Below are 16482 nucleotides of genomic sequence, written 5' to 3' on the forward strand. Positions count from 1 at the left end.
GAAAACGCCATGCTCTGCAGGCTTACAGAAAAGTGGCAGGAGAATGTCTGTGTAGGCAAGTACAATTTAAAAATCTAGAGGGAAATGGTTAAAATAGATTTAGCCCAATTGTGGACTCTTCCAGGAAGATGCTGGAGCAGTAAACTCTTCTGGCCAAAGAAGTCAACAAAAATATTGAGCATGATGAATGAGTATGGAACAAACTAGAAAATGTTATCCTAACCTTACATAAAACTGACAGCTTTGCAAATTAAAATACCGTATATAGTACTCACCTCTGCTTTAATAAAAAGGTATAATCAAACTATAACTTCCTCCCAATGTGTAGCTAAATTGATCTAGGAAGTAGGGTGGACAGAGGAACATGTAAATTGCCTAGGCAAGTGTTAGGCATTTTATTTATTCAATCCTCATGAAAGTTTATGAGATAGGATTTGCCAGCATTTTGCTGTGATGTATAGGTTAGGAATGCTTTCTTCTGAAAATAACAGAATAATTCAACTAACAGTGGCTTAATTAAACATAAATTTTATTTTTTATTGCTCTAAAGAAGAGTGGGGGTAGGTAGTTGCTCACATTGGTTCAGAGCATTTTCCTCATGGTTGCAAGAGCTGTTACAGCTCCAGAAATCATATCCAAATTCAAGAAAGGAAAAAGGAGGGCCACCAACATCATTTGTTTCTTTTATCAAAGAGTTTTCCTAGAGGCCTCTCTGCAAAAAGATTTTCATTTATGTCTCACGTGGCCACCCCTTGGTATAAAGAAAACTGGGAAAGCCAATCCAGTACTTAGTTTTCCAGGCTCTATGATGGCAATTGTCAAGGAGAGGGTTAGAAATGTGTGTTGGGGCAGGGCACGGTGGCTCATGCCTGTAATCCCAGCACTTTGGGAGGCCAAGGCAGGTGGGTCACCCGAGGTCAGGAGTACGTGACCAGCCTGGCGAACATGGCGAAACACCATCTCCACTAAAAATACAAAAATTAGCCAGGCGTGGTGGCTCATGCCTGTAATTCCAGCTACTGGGGTGGCCGAGGCAGGAGAATTGCTTGAACCCAGGAGGCAGAGGTTACAGTGAGCTGAGATGGTGCCATTGCACTCCAGCCTGGGTGATAAGAGTGAAACTCCGTCTCAAAAAAAAAAAAAAAGAAATGTGTGTTGGGTTAAAAATGTATTTAGTTCACCATGAAACATGGTTGGCGACAGCTTATCCTTAAACTGATTAATATCCATGCATACCCTTCTTCCCATGCACGCATTGTACACTAAAGGCATTTAGTAATCAGACCTCTAAGTAAGGCAGTCCCAAAATCTCAACCAGCTACTGCACCCAGCTTAAAGTCTAAGTCTCTGCAATCTTCTCTCAGTCATTCTTAATCCTGATCAGCCTGATTCTTATTGTCTTAATGGTTTCACAGTTGATAGCTACAAGACAAGAAAGATAATTATTCAGTATGTATCTCTAACAGATAACTTGTTTGTTTTTTGTTTTTGTTTTTGTTTTTGTTTTGTTTTTTGTTTTTTGAGATGGAGTCTCACTCTGTCACCAGGCTGGAGTGCAGTGGTGTAATCTCAGCTCACTGCAGGCTCCACCTCCTGAGTTCAAGCGATTCTCCTGCTTCAGCCTCCTGAGTAGCTGGGACTACAGACGCGCACCACCACGCCCAGCTAATTTTTCTATTTTTAGTAGAGACGGGGTTTCACCATGTAGGCCAGGATGGTCTCAATTTCTTGACCTCATGATCTGCCTGCTTCGGTCTCCCAACGTGCTAGGATTACAGGCATGAGCTACCGTGCCTGGCCAATAACTTGTTTTAAAATCCACAATGCCATTATCACACCTAACAAATTAAACAATAATTCCTTGATATCATCTAATAATACCCAGCCTAGATATCATCTATTAGATATCATCTAATAAACCTAGTTTTATACTAATTAGAATTCAACCAAGGCCTATACTACCTTTGGTTTACATGCGTTTAATATATTACGAGTCTTTTGCAATTTTAGACAGTTCCCTTTCTCCTACCCCAATTTTTTGTGCCATTAATTTGTTGAAGAATTTGGATCACTTTTCCTGTAGAATATCTTTCTGAATTTGGTTGTTTACAGAAAGGCATCACTTACTATGTTCTTTATCCCCTGTATTTCCTGTAAATTTGTACATCAGTCTTGAGACTTGAGTAGGTATTTAGAGTCAGGAGCAGGTCTTCTCAGAAGAGCACTTTATTGATAGTGCTATGTCCTGAATTCATAAATTGAAATTTTGTGAACAGCCCAGGTGAGATGAATTGGGGCTGCAAATTCTCATAAGGGCCATGTATTAGTCCATTTTCATGCTGCCGATAAAGACATACCCGAGACTGAGCAGTTTACAAAAGAAAGAGGTTTGATTGGACTTACAGTTATCCCTTGGTGATAAAAACTTTCAACAAATTAGGCACAGAAGGAACATACCTGAACTGAATAAAGACTATTTATGAAAAACCCACAGCTAACATCATACTAAATGGGGAAAAGATGATAGCATTTCATCTAGGAACTGGAACAAGACATGGATGCCCACTTACACCACTCATATTCAACATACTACTGAAAGTCCTAGCCAGAGCAATCAGACAAGAGAAATAAACAAAAGGCACTCAAATTGGAAATAAAGAAAGTCAAATTGTCCTTCGGTGCAAAGGACATGATCTTATATAGAGAAAAACCTAGACTCCATCATAAAAACTGTTAGAACTGATAAACAAATTCAGTAAAGTTGCAGTATACAAAATCAACATACAAAAACAAATAAAGTTTCTATACACCAATAATGAACTAGCTGAAAAAGAAATCAAGAAAGCAATCTCATTTACAATAGCTACCAAAAACACATAAAATACCTAGTAATAAATTTAACCAAGGAGGAGAAAGAACTCCCCAAGGAAAACTACAAAACACTGACAAAAAACATTGAAGAGAACACAAACAAATAGAAAGACATCCCATGCTAATGGATTAATATTGTTAAAATGACCACACTACCCAAAGCAATCTACAGAGTCAACGCAATACCTGTCAAAATGCCAATGACATTCTTTACGTAAATAGAAAAACAATCCTAAAATTTATGTGGACCCACAAAAAACCCTGAATAGCCAAAGCAATGCTGAATAAAAAGAACAAACGTGGAAGCATCACACTACCTGACTTCAAAACATACTACAAAGCTATGGTAACCAAAACAGTATGGTATTGGTATAAAAACAGACAGATAGACCAATGGAAGAGAATAGAGAACCCAGAAACAAACCTACATATTTACAGCCAACTGATTTTTGACAAAGGTGCCAAGAATATACATTGGATAAAGGACAGTCTCTTCAACAAATGATACATTGGGAAAACTGTATAACCATATGCAGAAGAATGAAATTAGACTCCTATCTCTCACCATATACAAAAACTAACTTGTGGATTAAAGACTTAAAAGTAAGACCTGAAACTATAAAACTACTAGAAGAAAACATAGGGAAATGCTTCAGGACATTGATCCAGGCAAAGATTTTATAGCTAAGACTTCAAAAGCACAGGCAACAAAACCAAAAATAGATAAATAGGACTAGATTAAACTAAAAAGCTTCTGCACTGCCAAGGAAACAATCAACAAATTGAAGAAACAGCCTGTAGAATGAGGGAAAATATTTGCAAACTATTCATCTAACAAGGGACTAATATACAGAAAATACAAGGAACTCAATCCAACAGTAAAAATCCACATAATCCCATTGAAAAGTGGGCAGGCAAAAGACATGAATAGACATTTCTCAAAAGAAGACATACAGGTGGCCAAGAGGTATATGACAAAATGTAAACCATGGCATACCATCTTACCCCTGTTAGACTGGCTATCATTAAAAAGACTAAAAATAACAAATGCTGGCAAGGATGCAGAGAACAGAGGAACTCTTATACACTGTTGGTGGGAATGTACATTAGTATAGTCATTAGGAAAAACGGTATGAAGGTTTCTCAAAAAACTAAAAATACAACTACCATAGGATCCAGCAATCCCTTTACTGGGTATTTATCCAAAGGAAAAGAAATCAGTATATCAAAATGATACCTATACTTGCATGTTTATTGTAGCATTATTCACAATAGCCAAGATTTGGAATCAACCTAAGTGTTCATCAATAGACAAATGAATAAAGAAAAATATGGTATATGTACACAATATTGTTCAGCTGTAAAAAAAAAAAAAAATGAAATCCTGTCATTTACAGCAACATGATGGAACTGCAGGTCATTATTTTATGTGAAATAAGCCAGGCACAGAAAGAGAAATATCAAATGTTCTGTCTCATATGTGAAAGCTAAAAAAGTTGATCTCATAGAGGTAGAGAGTAGAATGATGGTTACCAGAGGCTGGGAAGAAGAAGGTCGGGAGAAAGAAAAATTGGTTAATGGGTATAAAAATACAATTAGACAGAAGGAGTAAGTTCTAGTGTTCAATAACATGGGAGGGTAACTTTACTTGACAGTAATTTATTGTATATTTTGAAATAGTTGGAAGGGAAGATTTGAAATCTTCCCAACACAAAGAAATTATAAATGTTTGAGTTGATGGATATCCTAAATAACCTTATTTGACCAATACACCTGTACGTACGCCTCAAAATACCACATGTACCTCATAAATATGTACAACTAATACATATCAATTAAAAAAAATTTTAGGCCAGACACAGTGGCTCATGCCTGTAATAGCAGCGCTTTGGGAAGCCAAAGCAAGAGGATCACTTGAGGCCAGGAGTTCAAGACCAGCCTGGGCAACGTTAAAACGCCCTGCCTCTACAAAAAAATTTTTTAATTAGCCTAGCATGGAGGTACTTGCCTGTAGTCCTAGCTACTCAGGAGGCTGAGGCAGGAGGATCACTTAAGCCCAGGAGTTCTAGGTTGCAGTGAGCTATGGTAGCACCACTTCACGCCAGCTTGGGTGACAGAATAAGACCCCGTCTCTAAAATAATAAATATTTAATTTTTTAAAAGATTGGTCACTGAGATGAGTTGTTGCCAGCCCGATCCATATGTCCTCTAATTTCTCTTTTCACCTAGTTACTTCCTTCAGTTTTTGCTTTACATATTTTGAAGACTAAACTTGTATTTTGCCAGGCACAGTGTCTCACGCCTATAATCCCAGCACTTTGGGAGGCCGAGGCGGGTGGATCATTTGAAGTCAGGAGTTCGAGACCAGCCTGGCCAACATGGCAAAACCCATTCTGTACTAAAAATACAAAAATTAGCCAGGCGTGGTGGCAGGTGCCTGTAATCCCACCTACTCAGGAGGCTGAGGCACGAGAATTGCTTGAACCCAGGAGGCAGACATTGCAGTTAGTCGAGATCACACCACTGCACTCTAGCCTGGGGAATAGAATGAGTCTCCATTTCAAAAAATAAATAAATAAGTAAACTTGTATTTAAATACAAGTATTCAAAACTTGTATTAGACAGTGTTAGGTTTAGAATTGTTAAAATGCTACACTTTCTCGGTGCATTAAACTGTATATCAACAAGAAATAAAACTTTCTGGTAATTTTTTCTTGTTTTGAAGTCTATTTTACTTTATATTAATAAAATGACCCCCAACTTTATTTTGATTATATATCCTTTCCTATCTCTTCAACTGCAAGTAATAGGTAACACACATTGAAAACCTGAGATTTTTCCAAACATTTTCCCTAAAACTATAGCCATGCTGTTACTACATAGTCTTGGTCCCAAGACACAGTAGATAATAATTTGACCAATTTTTCCACTGTTACCACTAGCCTATAAAAGTTGTAGATCCTCAAACCCTGTGATTGTAACCCCTCTAGTCAGCCAGTTTCATATTTCAGAGTCTCTTACCTTTAGCACTCCACTTATCATACTGAATTCTCCATAGCTAGGAATTCATTTTATAAAAATAACAGAAAACTCAACTTAAGTGTCCTAAACAAAATGTAACCGGTTCAGTAGCTGGAAGACGTCATTGCTGACATCGCTGCAGTGTCCTCAGCCTTTCCTTCGTTATCACAGAATGGTGGATGCAGTATCAGCCCTCCTCCATCGCATTCTATTTATCAAACACCTGTCCTCAGCACTCAGCTCAAACTTCCTCTTCTCTGGAAAGAGAATAACTTTCTTTCCCAGCCCTGCAGTATTAGGCCCTTTCAAAACATATTGAAATTGCTAAGAGTATAATGTGAAATGTTTTGACTAAGATTCAGATGATTTCAGATTTCTGAATCTTTGGTTATGCAAGCTGTATTCCTGCAACACTCGTCTTTCTGCTCCCTTGTCCACTATGCAAGCTCCTCCTCAGCTTTAAAATTCAGTACAAGCAACTTGTCTTCTTTGAGACCTTCCTTGATTCCCACTTCCCAACAACAGATTTTTCTCTAAACTCTCTTTTTTAGAACTTGGCATTTTACTTTGTATGACTCGTCTCTCCCCTCTAGACAGCCGATAAAAAGTCCTTCGAGATCCCAGAGATAGCCCCAGCAGTTCTTCGTGAGAATAAAAGAAGATAAACTTTGTGTCTATGGCCACAGTAGAAGTCTCAAACTGGTCCATCCATGAGTTATTGGATGCCACTGATCTCTGGCCTTCTGAATCAGCCTCCTGGAACAGGAGGGTCTTTACTAAATAAGAACTCCAGTGTGCCTATAAACTTACCTTCATTCCAGAAGGAATCAAGTAGAAAAACTTCCAGACAAGGCTTGATCAGTGTGAACACATTGCGCTATTATTTGGATTATATATTGCCTTCACTTGTTCAAGCATTTATGGCCAGTGTCTTGGAGGACTTAAGGCTGACAAGGTTATTGGTCACGTAAACTCTATCCCACTACAGTCTTTTCAACCCAACATGTCATGAATCTCTGATGGTTTATGGAAGCATCATCTCCAAGCCAAACCTAGAAAAACATGTTTTTGAGACCCACAAGGTAAAGTTCCTGAGCCAACTACTTAGTAGAGGGTTCCAAAGAATGTAACAACAGTTCTATAGTAGGCCAGGCATGGTGGCTCAGGCCTGTAATCCCAGCACTTTGGAAGGCCAAGGTGGGCAGATTGCTTGAGCCCAGGAGTTTGAGACAAGCCTGGGCAACATGGCAAAACCTCGTCTCTACAAAAAATACAAACATTATCCAGGTGTGGTGGTGTGTGCCTGTAGTCCCAGCTACTCAGGAGGCTGAGGTGGGAGGATTGCTTGAGCCTGGGAGTTTGAGGCTGCAGTGAGCCGAGATGGCACCACTGCACTCCCGCCTGGGTAACGGAACGAGACACTGTCTTAAAAAAAGAAAAGAAAAAAAAAAAGAGTTCTAGTTCTATGGTGAAACCTTCCTTCTCTCTAGTCTGTCAGGGACATTTAGCAATTCTTAGATTTCCTTGACTATTCCAAAGTCCTTCCACAGCTTAGGAACCCAAACCACATTCCACCCAAGGGAGTTAGTGGAGTAGAGCACAGTAGTTCTTCAAACAGGTCACCCTGGTATATTATCAAAAAGATCTTAGCTTAATGTCTAGCACTTCTGGGATTCTTTCCTGATTCTATCTTCTCCCCACCCTGAACCACTAGCTGTACATGGGCAGGAAGAAACTCAGGAGTAAGATAATGATTCTGGGAGACAGAAGTAACCTAATCAATAGTGAATTTGTCTTTATTATGGTGTAGGAATATCTCACTGGCCTTTACCAGAGCTTGGAATAAATATTCTAAGCCTATTTCCTCCAAACAACTTTCTTAATCAAAATTTATCTTCTTAGGTATCTTAACATTTAAAAAGTACTATGCTAGGAGACTGGGGCATCATTAGAAAGGAACAAAGTTTATTCTGAATGAACAAAATAGCTTTCTGTTTAAATACCAGTCTCAAGTAATACTAGTAACTAACACTTATGTAGAGTTTCCTATGTACCAGGCTCTGTTCTCAGAGCTTTATCTATATTGACTCCTTTTATTCTTATAATAGTCCTATGATAAAGTAGATTCTGTTGCTGTTCTCATTTTGTGAATGAAGATACTAAATCATAAAAATGTTAGGCAATTTTTTAAAGGTCACATTCACTGGTAATTAGTGACAGAGCTGAGATTTAAACTCAGGCAGTCTGGCACAGAATCTATTTTCCTAACCTCTGTGCTATTCGGTGTGGAATCTGCCTGACTGACCTGCAAAGTTAAGGCCCGAGCCTAGGACGTGAAGTTCTAACCAATATACTGATCCTAACAAGCCCTGACAGCACTACAGGCCCCCAGCAATAACTCAAGCAGATGATCCTTCATTGCCCAAAATGTGTGTTACATAATGAATAACTCAAAGACCGATGGAAAAGTTTTCATTAATGCTCAAATCATTTCAGATTTTAATGCCTTTGCATGTGGTAGCAATAATTTCCACTCTTTTTCTCCACCCTGCAAACACCTACCCCTGTCAAATTCAGGACAAGCATCTTGTCCTCTGGAAGGCCTTCCCTCATTGCCACCCCTAAAGGCAATCTTTCTGCACTCTCTATTGTAGCATTTGGCACCTTCTATTAAATTTATGCTTGTTCTCATCTCTCAAGGTGGTGAACTCTTTGAAAGCAAAACTCTTTGAAAAGTCTTTGTCTCCTCATTTGTGTATTGAGAATAATAAAATTACCTCTCCTATGAGAACTGACTGAGAAATCCTTGCAAAGAACTTACTTGACATTGTTAGCTCTCGGTAAAGGATACCACTATAAAAGTATAATTTTTTATCCTTGGGTAGTTGGCACATTGTTAGCATACAATATACATTTAATAAATGTTTTTTAAATGAGTACAAAATAATATATCCAAAAAGCCCACTGGAGATATACTTTAAAAGTGTTAGTTAAAAGTCTTTAATGTACTGCTAGCCTTGATTTGTCAATTTCATCTATTTACATTTCACAATCTGGCCAGGCATAGTGGCTTACACCTGTAATCTCAGTACTTTGGGAGGCCGAGGTGAGAGGATCACTTGGGCCCAGGAATTTGAGACCAGCCTGGGCAACCTAGGGAAACCCTGTCTCTACAAAAACTTTAAAAATTAGCTGGGCATGGTGGTGCACACCTGTGGTTCCAGCTACTTGGGAGGCTGAGGTGGGAGGGTCACTTGAGCCCAGGAGGTAGAGGCTGCAATCAGCTGTGTTCATGCCATGGCACTCCAGCCTGGGCAACAGAGCAAGACCTTGACTCAAAAATAAATTTCGCAGTCCAAATTGTCATATATCATGTTGGTGTCATTTCATTTTTCCAGTTACATTTGAAGGGGATGCTGTGCTCAAGACTGAAACTGAAATAGAAAAGCATTAGTTTGGTGCAAAAGTAATTGCGTTTTTTGCCATAAAAGTAATAAAAAAGCAATTACTTTTGTACCAACCTAATAAATATATTCAGGACAAGATCCCTTTGCTTTTATTTCATTAAGACATTTAGTCATCTTACCATTTATTTATTTATTCGTTTGGAGACAGAGTCTTGCTCTGTTGCCCAGGCTCTAATGCAGTGGTGTAATCTCGGCTCACTGCAACGTCTGTCTACCGGATTCAAGCAATTCTCCTGCCTCAGCCTCCCAAGTAGCAGGGACTACAGGCATGTGCCACCACGCCCGGCTAATTTTTTGTATTTTAGTAGAGACAGGGTTTCACCATGTTGCCCAGGCTGGTTTCAAACTCTTGAGCTCAGGCAGTCCACCCACCTCAGCCTCCCAAAGTGCTGGAATTACAGGTGTGAGCCACCGTACCTAGTCATAGTCATCTTACATTTAAAAAATTAGGACAAAGTTAAAAATAGTCCTCATTTTTCCCTTTTTTGTTCCTTTCCCTGCCTCATCATTTAAGCTTTGAATAAAGAATAATGACTGCTTTCAAAAATTTATTTTATAACCAGATTAAGTTTTGTTAATAATTACCAGCACAACAAAAATTTCAGTGTATCCCAAAAATTTCTAAGCTCCTTAACATTATCCAATTTACTGGATTACTATTAATACAATAAAAAATGCCAGAGCAACAAAAGAATTTGAAAAATTCCTTTGAGAAATGGGATTTTACCTATGGGGGAAAAGTCGTTTCTGACTCTCACGTATCTCTTGATCTGTATTTCATTTACTTTCTTGAATTCCTCACCAGTATCTCTAAAACTCTCCATGCTACTAATTACAAATACATATAAACACTGAGTAGTACTAAGTTGTTTATTTTACCTTAATTCCTTTGAAAGGAATAAAACAGCCATTCATTCCATCTTATTTTATAAAGCTTTTTTTTTTTTTTTTTTTTTTTTTTTTGGAGATAGGGTCTCGCTCTGTCACTCAGGATGGAATGCAGTGGCATAATCACAGCTTACTGCAGCTTCAACTTCCCAGGCACAGGTGAGTGATCCTCCCACCTAAGTCTCCCAAATAGCTGGGACTACAGGCATGCACTACCACACTCAGCTAAATTTTTATTTTTTATTTTTGGTAGAGATGGGGTTTCACCATGTTGCCCAGGCTGGTCTCAAACTCCTGGGCTCAAGCAATCCTCCAGCCTCAGCCTCCTAAAGTGCTCGGATTACAGATGTGAGCCACCATGCCTGGCCTGTTTTCTTATTTAGGGAATTTCATGTAGTTATAAGTAATTTAGAGTTTATTTTACTCTTTATATATTTAGGGAACCTGAACTTTATTGCGGAAGAAGTCAATATTGAACTTGACATAAAATCTTCACAATCTATAGCTATTCATTTCACAATTTGTTAGTAAATGCCTATTCTGTATCAAGCATTATACTAAGTAGTCAGGATATAGGACTACAAATAAAAGCATCATAGCCAAGCACGGTGGTTCACGCCTGTAATCCCAACACCTTGGAAGGCCAAGGCAGGCAGATCACTTGAGGTCAGGAGTTTGAGACCAGCCTGGCCAACATGGTGAAACACTGTATCTACTAAAATACAAAAATATTAGCCAGACATGGTGGCACATGCCTGTAATCCCAGCTACTCGGGAGACTGAGGAGGGAGGGTTGCTTGAACCTGGGAGGTGGAGGTTGCAGTGAGTCAAAATCGCGCCACTGCACTCCAGCCTGGACAAAAGAGTGAGACCCCCATCTCAAAAAAAAAAAAAAAAAAAAAGCATCAGTGGTGGTAAGTATTAAGTATTATAAAGAAAAAGGGCCGGGCGCGGTGGCTTACGCAGCACTGTGGGAGGCTGAGGCAGGCAAATCACGAGGTCAGGAGATCGAGACCATCCTGGTCAACATGGTGAAACCCCATCTCTACCAAAAATACAAGAATTAGCTGGGTGCGGTGGTACATGCCTGTAATCCCAGCTACTCGGGAGGCTGAGGCATGAGAATCACTTAACCCGGGAGACGGAGGTTGCAGTGAGCTGAGATCACACCACTGCACTCCAGCCTGGCGACAGAGCGAGATTCCGTCTGAAAAAAAAAAAGGAAAGAAAAGAAAAGAAAAAGAAAAAGAACGCAGACTAAGGAGAGTAGAGAGTGAAGGTGATGGGGTGTTCTAAAGATCAGGTAAGTATCTCTCAAAAGTTGGTGACTTGAGCAGAATCCTGAAGGAAGCGAGGGAGTGAGTCACACAGACACCGAGAAAGAGAGCTCCAGGCAGACACATTAGTAAGTGCAAAGGACATGAGGCAGAAATGTATTTTGCCTGTTCTAAGCAATGAAATTAGTGTGGTTGAAATGGTGTGAATAAAGATGAGAAAAATGGTAGGAGATGCGGTCAGAGAGGAAGCAGGGTCCAGAACACATAGGGCCTGATACATCCAACGGAAAGATGACATGAGCCACATAGGTAATTTTAAATTTTCTAGTAGCCGTATTTAAAAAGTGAAAAGAAGCAAGTGAAATTAATTTTAATAACACATTTTAATTGACCTTATATAACCAAAATATTATCATCTCCACATGTAATCAATATAACAAAATATTAATGAGATCTTTTATTTTTTTCTTTCTTGCTAAGTCTTTAAAGTCCAGCATGTATCTTATACTCACAGCACATCTCAATACAGACTAGCCACGTTTCAAGTACTCAATAGTTACATATGGTAGCTACCATATTGGACTATGCAGGCATAGAAAATTGTAAAGCATTGAAAATTGTAAAGGGAAAACTACACCAAAATAAAGAGAACAGCATAATGAACTCCATGTTGCTCTCACCAGATTTCAGTAATTAGCAATACATGGCCAATCTTCTTCTTTTTCTTTTTTTTTTTTTTTTTTGAGACAGAGTCTTGCTATGTTGCCCTGGCTAGAGTGCAGTGGCATGATCTCAGCTCACTGCAGCCTCCATCTCCCGGGTTCAAGAGATTCTCCTGCCTCAGCCTCCTGAGTAGCTGGGATTAAAGGCACATGCCATCACACCTGGCTATTTTTTGTATTTTTGGTAGAGACAGGGTTTTGCCATGTTGGCCAGGCTGATCTCAGACACGTGACCCCAAGTGATCTGCCTGCCCCTCAGCCTCCCAAAGTGCTAGGATTACAGGCGTGAGCCACTGTGCCCAGCCAATACATGGCCAATCTTAATTCACCTGTATCTCCACCCACTCTCCCCAAACCCTGAATATTTTGGAGGAGAAGCATGGATGGAAACCCGAAGACCTGTTACAAGGCTATCACAATAATCCAGGCAAACCAGTGGCAACTTAGCCTGGGGCGATGGCAGTGGAGATGGTGAGAAATGGAAGATTGATTGGATCCTCAGCATATTTCAAAGGTAGAAGCTGACAAGATACACTGATGGATATATGCGATTTGAGAGAGAAGAATCAGGAATAACTTCAAGGTATTATACCTGAACAAAATAATGCAGTTGCCTTTTACTGAAACAGGGGACGCTGCCAAAGGAATAGTTGGGTGGTAATCAAGAGTTCATTTTTGGACATGTTAAATTTAAACTACCTATTAGACACCCAAGTGGAGATGATAAATAAAGAGCTGGCTATCTAGATCTGCAATTCAGGAAAGAAGTCCAGGCAGGAGACATAAACTGAAAGTCAGAAAGTCAGAAAATCGTTGGTATTTAAAACTATGAAACAAGATGAGTTTAGTAGGAGGTGAATGCGAATAGAGTAGAACAGAGGTCCTCGGATACTTCCAAGTTTAGAGCAGGAAAAGGAGGAACCAGGAAAAGAGACTGAGTAGAAGCCCCCAGTAAGATAAAAAAGAAAATGAAACACAAGAAAAAGTATGCCACAGAAGACAAGTAAAAAATGTGTTTCAAGGAGGTGTTTGAAGCCTGTCCTCACAGGAGTTTCAGGTTTAATTCATCATAACTACCTAATCTTGTAACCACCAAAATAAAAAGATAAAAATTAATCCTAGAGGGATAGCAACACTCCCAGGATACCTGGTAGAAAGCAAATGCAAAATGACTATCAGGATACAAACTTCAGCCCAGGCCTGGCAGGATTCCCACTACAAAAGACATTGAACATGAGATCACAATCCAAAATTACAAAGAAATAAGGAACAAACTGTCATGAATTAATATCCGTAGTTACAACAAACAGCAGGTTTAAACCACCAAGAACTTTAAATAATGAAACCACCTTCGCAAAAATTACAACAATGAGAAAATTATGACAGTAAAAGAGATCTGATCTATCCAACTCCATCTTGCTTCTAACCTCCTAAACTGCCCTGGTTCATTCTTGGGTGTAGGCCAAGCTAACTTTGGGAGAAATTTAGTTTATATTTTAAATGATAATAGCCCTTTCCAAAAACTAAACTGCCTTTGTAAAACTAACAAAAGGCCAAGAGGTTAGGAAGATGAGAGGGGCCTGAATTCTGCTAAGATGTAAGCATAGTTAAATGATTACCAGCCATTATTCCAGAGGTCACAAGATGTGCAACTTCCCCAGTTCACTATTGTAGAACCTAAGATTGGCCTTCTGAGATCTCCTTTCAGGCTTTTGCATTTCTGATGACTGGATGGCCCCACCAAGACCCACGACTCTTGGCTCAACTGGTCCTGTGGCCCTCACCCAGAAGCAGACTCAGTATACAAGGACCATTTTCCACACCCCTATGATTGTATCCCCAACCAATCAGCATCACTCATTCCCTTGACTGCCAAACTATCCTTGGAAAACCCTTGCCTCCAAATTTTCAGGGAAACTGATTTGAGTAATAACTCTGTGTCCTGTGTGGTGTGGCTGGCCATGTGTAAAACTCTTTCTTTATTGCAATATCATGGTCTCAGTGAATTAGTTTTGCCTGTGCAGTGGGCAGGAAGAACCTACCAGGCAATTATAATAATAGGATTTTATAGATTGAGACTATGAAACAGAGATACGAATAGCACTGGGTATAAAACAGGAAGTAGGCAATGAAACCATAGATAACAGAAAACCCAAAATGAGGGACAGAAAACAGTCAAAACCCTGGTCAGGGTGACATGTCTGTGACTCTCCAGGCAACCCCAAATAAGGGATAAAAGGGGGTGGTAATGAGGATGGGGGGGGTCCCTGAAATCCCCTCCTTTTCCAGAATAACTAGTGATTATTCCACCACCTAATTTTTAAGAACCCATAAAATTAGAAACCCAAACTCCACTGTGCACAACTCATTCTCACAAGCATGCCCACACTTCTCTCTTAAGTGTGTACTTTTACTTGACAATAAAAGCTTATTGCCTTTTGCTTCATTCCAACTCATCCCTGAATTCTTTCTCGAGATAGTGTCAAGAACCTGGAAACTGGCTGGGGCTGGGGTCTCACCAGCTTCTGGAAACCCACCTAAGCCCTCCAGCAACAAAATAAGTACATTGTCAACAAAAATAGTCAAACTCGAAAATATCTGAAGAGATTTATTCTGAGCCAAATAAGAGTGACCAATGGCCCAAAGCACAGCCCTCAGGAGATCCTGAGAACATGTGCCCAAGAAGGTTGGGGAAGAGCTTGGTTTTATACATTTTAGAGAGACATGAGACATTAATCAAATACATGTAAGATGTACACTGGTTCAGTCTGGAAATGTGGGACAACTGGAAGCAGGGGATGCTTCCAGGTGATAGGTAGATTCAAAGATTTTCTGACTGGCCATTGGTTGAAAAAATTATTGTCTAAAGACTTAGGAATATCTGGGTTAAGATAAGGGTGTGGAGACCAAGATTTTATCATGCAGGTGAAGCCTCCAGGTAGCAGGCCTCAGAGAGAACAGATTGTTAACGTTTCTTATCAGACTTAATGAGTCTGTTCTATCATTAATTCTAAAAGGGAGAAGAATATAATGAGGCATGTCCGACCACCCCCTTCCCATCATGGCCTGAAACAGTTTTTCAGGTTAGCTTTGGAATACCCTTTGTGAGAGGAGGGGTCCTTTCAGGTGGTCATGAGGCTTAGAATTTTATTTTTGGTTTACAACATCTATTATTATTTTTGAAAAAATCCAAAGCATGAGGGAAAAAAGCACATACACAAAAACAGGCATATTCAAAAAAAGAACTTCCACTTCCAGCTGTGAGAGAGAAATAGGAACTAGATTTACCCTCTGTGGTAGGCTGAATAATGACCCCCCAAAATATCCAAGCCCAAATCCCTAGAACCTGTGAATGTTACCTTATATGGCAAAAGAGGCTTTGAAGATTAAACTAAGGATCTTGCAATGAGGAGATTATCTAATGGACACTAAATGTAGTCACAAGTGTCCTTATAAGAGGGAGGCAGAGAGAGATTTGACAACAGAAACAGAGGCAATGTGATGACTGAAGCAAGATGCTCTGCTGCTGGCTTTGGAAATGGGAAAAGGGGCCTAAAGCCAAGGAATGCAAGGAATGAAGCTCTAGAAGCTGAAAAGGCAAGAAAATATTCTCCCCTAGAGCTTCCAGGGGAGCTCAGCCCTGCCAACACCTTGATTTCAGTCAGCGTAACCAATTTCAGATTTCTGACTTCCGGAACTCTACGAAAATAAATGTATTGTTTTTGAGAAAGAAAGGAAACTTTTTATGTGAGAAATTGAGCCTCTTCTAAATTACCAGGCCAGAGAGGCATGGGAAATGTGACAGCAGTCACATCACGTCACCCTTCCCCTCTCTGAGCTAAGTAATCATCTATAGAAGCTGCTTGCTATGTGGACTCTAGACCAGTGGTCCCCAACCTTTTTGGCACCAGGGACCAGTTTCATGGAAGACAAATTTCCACGGACCGGGGAGGTGGGGTAGGATGGTTTGGGGATGAAACTGTTCCACCTCAGATCATCAGGCATTAGTTAGATTCTCATAAGGAGCATGCAACCTAGATCCCTCACATGTGCAATAGTGTCTGCACTCCTATGAGAATCTAATGCTGCTGCTGATCTGACAGGAGGCAGAGCTCAGGTGATAATGCTTGCTCACCGCTGCTCACCTCCTGCTGTGCTCCCAGTTTCTAATAGGCCACAGACCGGTGCAGGTTCACGGCCTGAGAGTTGGGGAGCCCCGCTCTAGACTGTCACCAT

This window comes from Pongo abelii, chromosome 6, assembly GCF_028885655.2.
Source record: "Pongo abelii isolate AG06213 chromosome 6, NHGRI_mPonAbe1-v2.0_pri, whole genome shotgun sequence".
Lineage (NCBI taxonomy): Eukaryota > Metazoa > Chordata > Mammalia > Primates > Hominidae > Pongo > Pongo abelii.